At 41.7% G+C, this 5,968-nt stretch overlaps 1 pseudogene; it reads left to right on the forward strand.

Annotated features, from left to right (window-relative positions):
* The first annotated feature begins 2,916 nt into the window (after positions 1-2,916).
* Positions 2,917-4,174, forward strand: LOC108798214 (annotated as a pseudogene).
* Positions 4,175-5,968: the final 1,794 nt, after the last annotated feature.

Below are 5,968 nucleotides of genomic sequence, written 5' to 3' on the forward strand. Positions count from 1 at the left end.
CAGGGACGGACTGACCCATCGGGCACTCGGGCTCGCCCGAGGGCCCGCGGCCAAAATGGGGGCCCGTCACCCAGGGCTAAAACTAGGAAGGGGGGCACGTGACTGACCGCTCTGGCGATCAGAATCCTACCACGGGCAGAGCGATCAGGGTCGCATTGAGAGGACCCTGCCGTTCTGTCACTTCCCCTGACATCAAGGAGGCAGTAGAGAGGCCCCTCCCCTCAGCCAATCCAGCACCGGCACATAAATGGAAGGGCAGCTGGCACGGAGCAAGATGCAGGCTGCTCCCTCCCAGTCCCACACCCAGGGAGGTTGTGGATGCCCCCCTGGGATGCAACACTGAAGAGGAAAAGTAACCGGTGAATGCCTCAAAGCCTCAGAGTGGTCTTTATATAATGTACTAGAACCTTTACCACAGTGTTCTGCGCACTTTAATACCGCGCTCTGTGTTCTTTACTACCTTGCGCTGCCCTTTTTACCACCATGCTCTGCATTCTTTACCACTGCGCTCTGCGTTCTTTAATACAGCGCTCTGCGTTCTTTATAACCGCGCTCTGCGTTCTTTATTACCGCGCACTGCGTTCTTTAATACTGTCCCCTGTGTTCTTTGCCACCGTGCTCTGCATTCTTTACCACCGCGTTCTGGATTCTTTAATACCGGGCTTTGCATTCTTTATTACCGCGTTCTGCGTTCTTTAATATCATGCTCTGCGTTCTTTATTACCGCGCTCTGCGTTCTTTAACCACTTGAAGTCCGGGGTGTTAAACCCCCTTCCCATCCAGGCCATTTTTCAGTATTCAGCGCTGCGGTACTTTAACTGACATTTATTCCGTCATGCAGCGCTGTACTGAAATGAATTTTATACCCTTTTTTGGGAACAGATAGATCTTTCTTTTGGTGGTATTTATTCACCACCATTTTATTTTTTACTATATTAAGGAAAATTTACAGAAAATTAAAAAAAACAACTGTTTCCCCTCTATTAAATTCTAAAACATTTATTATTTCCCAATTTTTTGGTAAAATATAAAATATGGGGTCACGTCGGGTAAAAAGACACCAAACATGTCAAGCCTTAGAATTGCCCACGCGCGAAACCTAAAAAAACTACATTACCCAAAATTGGCCATAGGTGACGCTTTAAAAGCTTTTACCGCTCATCAGTTTAGTTTTATCAGTGATTAATGGCCCTAGAATTATTGCTCTCACTCCGACGTTCGCGGCGATATGTAACATGTGTAGCGCAATTGTCGTGAGGGACTGGCTGGGAAGAGGGGGGAAAGGGGAGTATATTGCTGCCAGGGCTATATATGTGTGTGGACACAAAAAGACTCATCCACGCTGCCACCTGGGAGCAGGGCAGCCATCTCTTACATGAGTATCGGCCGAAGGCACTGGCGGAGCTACCAGGGTCGCATGTGCGACCGGGCCCTGGTGCTCTGCCACTTACTGAACTGACAGCAGAAGAGAGGGGACTATTTTAAAATTTTCGGGTGCCGCGGAGCAATACCGAGAGCTTCGGCAGCCGACAATTAACTATTAGGTCCTGTTCACATGATATTAGGTCCTGATCAGGTGCGGATCTGCAGACGCGGTGCTACTGATGCAGTGCGTTTTTGATGTGTTCCAGTTAAAAAAAATATTATTATTATGGCTGCCTGACATCAGGAAGGTGGGCAGTGAGTCATTACACATCGCTCGGTTTCCTGGTTGGCCAGAAAGCCGGCTCCATTCTTTCTCGCCACCTAGTGACGAGAAGCAAGGGGACGGCTTCCCTGCTAACCGGGAAGCCGGGTGGTGAGTCATTACACGCCGCCCGGCTTCCTTAATGGGACTTCCGGTATCGTTATTCGGTATCAGCGAGTACGGAAAAAAATATCGGTACTCGATACCGAACAACCAGTATCTGTGCGTCCCTAATAATAACAGTGTGTAACTGTGGGGGGGACATTAGAGTGTAAGCTCCTCTGTCAGAGACTGATGTGACTGGCTCAGTGAAGGGGGCGGCAGTAAGGGACAGAGACCCCTGAAGACAGGAACCAGGGAAGAGAGGTTTGAAAATGTGAATTTTGCGGCAAACACAGGCTAAAAAAGAAAACAAGACTTCATACAAGGTAAGCACTGTGCAACATATTTTATTAGGGTTTAATAACACATGAAATTCCCTGAATTGCTCTGTGGACATGAAGTGGATTCAGTAGTACAAAAAGCATGGCAGGCGCAGTGATCTTTGATCGTAAATGTTGAGTAAAGGGTTTCCTTCATTGAGTTAATTGTTTAGTAGTGGCTGCACTTACACCCGAAAGGACCCCAAACTGTAGGAGGGGCTTTGGAGAAGTCAACTGGAACAAAGAATAGAGGCGCCACCAAACGAAGAAGAGTCCAAAACGTTTTATTGGTAAAATGGTAAAAAGAGCCAACACATTTTGCAGGCAAACACAATCCCCCTTTATCATGGCTTTAGCACAGGCAGGGGCTCTTTACAGTAAACATGATTAAGCTCACCTTAAATGCTTTTCCTGGTGCCTATCCATGGCAGCATAACTATATCAAAGCTATGCTGCCATGGATAGGCACCAGGAAAGGAAAATTACTGGTAGGTATGATACAATTTTCCTTTTTTTTTTTTATAAATTCTTTATTTCAAGATTTTCAACTTTTTCCAACAAGGAAAAGGACAGGTATTACAGGTAATAAACAGCATGACACAAACAACAATTTTCCTTTTTTTATCTCTACCAAAAAAACATTTTTAGACTCTTTTTCGTTTAGTGGCACCTCTGTTCTTTGCTTCAAATGAAGTTGATCCATGCTGCCCAAATACTATTAAAGGTGTTATATCGGTGGAATGGAGTTGATAGGTTTGCTTTTTTTTCCATTATCTCCTATATCTTAAAAAAACAATCTTGAGGAAGTGCTGAGCAGTGAACGTGTATGGGAGCTACACATGGCTACTAAAGCGGTGTGGGACTACAGGGGGAACCCTGCGCAGCTGGGATTGCTTGTTCAGTTTTCCAATGGAAGAATTATTACTCACATAGATGTACATTTTACTTTATATAGGAATAAAGATGATCAAAACCCCGGAGAAAAAAAGGCAAAGAATTTTGGCAGCAGACACAGACAGACAAGTTATGTAGGAAATAATTTCTCATTAGAAACGGCAAATAGCAACCCCCTGTGCAAGTATTTTATCGGGGTTCTGAATAAAGATACAGGAAAGATGGAAGTGTATGATGCTGAGCCTATCCAGATGCGACCAGTACTGGAAACTGACAATAACATGCAAAGTGAAGATATGACAGACCTATCAACAAAAACCTACAGAGAAAAGATGGATGCTCTCATAGAAGCTTTTGGTACCAATAGACAAAAACGTGCTTTAGGTTCTCGAAAGCTAAACCAAGTTAGAAGCGAAATACTAAATAAAGCAATGGTGAAAGCAGCAGCAGAGATCATAGAGAACAAAGGAAGAACAGAGCTAGTGAAAGAAGCAACAGAAACAAATAAAGAAGAGTTCTCCTCTGTCTTTTTGCCTCCATGTGATAGTAGTGCAGATAAACCAGATGATGTCTTCAAATTTGATGACCTTATCTCTCCTGTGGAATATGAAGCTTTGGAAAGTGTCGCTGTTCCTTTTAAGAAAATCACATCTGAGGAACTCCAACAGATGACAGAAAAAACAGAGCATACCTTCTTTGTCCTACAAGAGCTCCAACAACTTAAGCTAGCGAAGGACACGGACCGTCAGGCTCGTGTTTTGTGGTACTTGGACAATCTGATCAAATTCAGCCATCTTAAAGTCGTGAAACGGAAAGATCTTATTACCAAAGGATGTCCAAGTATTATATGTGGAAATTTAATAAGAAACTGTAGTGTAATAGTCTATAAAAATGGAACAATTAAATCTAAAATTGTGGCCTATGTCATAGCCTTGGCATTGCATATCTCAGATTTTCAGGTGGATCTGACAATTTAAAGAGAGACTTGAGGCTAACAGAAAACAGGATAGTTGAAATTGCTAAAGCCATGGGGCTGAAGATCAGTAAAAGAAATATGTTCTCTGCCATACTGGAGCTCCTACTAATCGTTTACAAACCAGCAGGTGGAATGAAGAAAAAGAGGAGGATGTAGAGAAACTGGGCTAGCCAATTAAACTATCAGATACATTGGGGGAAATGTATCAATTGTGCTTGTGACATATTCATGTTTGCGACTCACTGCAAATTTTCTGACATTTGGTATAATATTTAAACTGTGGGGTGTTTGTGTCCAGCATTTGTAACCTTAATAGACCTCCAAACTATCGCAACTCCTATAATTTGCTCCCAAGCTATTAAAGTGTCACAAAGATCATTTACCTTCACTTCCTCAAGTCAGCTGAGCACCTCGGGACTATTCAGCTGTCATCCTGGAGGTTCCCAGCAAGATTGTGACAATTTAGAGACAGAGACAACTTAGAGACAATTCTCCTGATGAAGGCATTTAAGAATAAAACATAAACTAGAATAATGTGTCGCTACATGCACTATAAATCAGGAATATGGCCATTTAAAAGACATTGATGGTGTGACAACATGGATGCATTCCCCACATTGTTATTGGCAGACAGATGTATCATCAATAAGTTACCATTGTTTATACAAATCATACCTGCAGGTATGTTACAAACAGAACTGATGTCTCATTTGCAGAGTTCCTGGTATTTTTGTATAACCTATTTGTGAAAAAGTTTCTATTTTTTTGTTCTATAAATTGCCTCATGCATTTGTTTTAATATAGAAAAAAAAGTATACATGATTACAAAAAAAACAATCTCTAATCAAGGGAGCCTTCTAGGTGTTCCATGAATGTGGTACAGTATAGGGTTTTAGCTGCACTCAAAAGGTAAGGTAAGAGGACTTTTTGTATAACTTTATAGCTATAGGTTATGGAATTATGGAATAACATGGCCAGTGGAATGTAGGGAACCTGGATTTGTAAATGCTGTTACAGAATATTCGACACCCTGAACCAGAAGGTCAATAATGAGGGTCAATCCCACCATAAGTGAAATATGCCCCCTACTGACCAAATTCCTTTCCCTCTAGGTGGTATGCTATTAGCAGGTCTCCCTGCATTTTAGAACTGAACATTCAGCGGTTATGTTATTTTACTTTTTTAGACCTCTAAAAGAGTAACACCTAAATTTCTCTTCCACTCTCTAAGATAATACAATTTGGCACTCTGATCCCAACAGAAGTTTATTGGTGAAACTTAAGGGTTTCTATTTTTCTGGTCCCTCTGTAAATACAATTTTTCAAAGTGTATCCACAGCATATTCCACTGTTCTACAAGAATCACTAAAGCTGTTCTACAAGAATCACTAAAAAAAGATGCATCTGGAGGTATCTCTGTGCATCCATTGGGAACAAGCCCAAATCATCCCTCAATTGGTCCAGGGATTTCAGTTTACCATTCTATTTTTAATTTTAAGTGGTACATTGGATTTTGGCACTATATTTGGGTTGGGGCTTTGGAATTCGGAAACAAATATGAATTTCCCTATTAGTACCCATGCCTCCGCAGCTATCCCTGTCACTCTATCATTTAGCCTTCTCCCCTTCTAAACTGAATCACAGGCACTGAAAAAAAAACCCTAAACCTTAAAAATAACCTTTAACAACTAACCTAACCCTAACAATAAAATCACCCCTAAAAATTAACTGAACCATAGCAGTTAGCCGGATCTTAACATTTACTTTTATCCTTACTCCTTTAACCTTACCTAATCCATAAACCTATCCCTTTAGCGCATGACCCAAAACCTGATTATAATTTATCCCTTAACTTATGTTTGGCTTCTCTCTATAGTGACTAACTGTATTTCATATGCATGCTAACGGTGCTCATAAAACCTTGAAAATTCATCCCTTCAGGGAGGCCTATTCCACGTTTGTCTAAAACAATACAGACTAATGATTTCAG

Source organism: Nanorana parkeri, unplaced genomic scaffold (genome assembly GCF_000935625.1).
Source record: "Nanorana parkeri isolate BGI_ZX_2015 unplaced genomic scaffold, ASM93562v1 scaffold1431, whole genome shotgun sequence".
NCBI lineage: Eukaryota > Metazoa > Chordata > Amphibia > Anura > Dicroglossidae > Nanorana > Nanorana parkeri.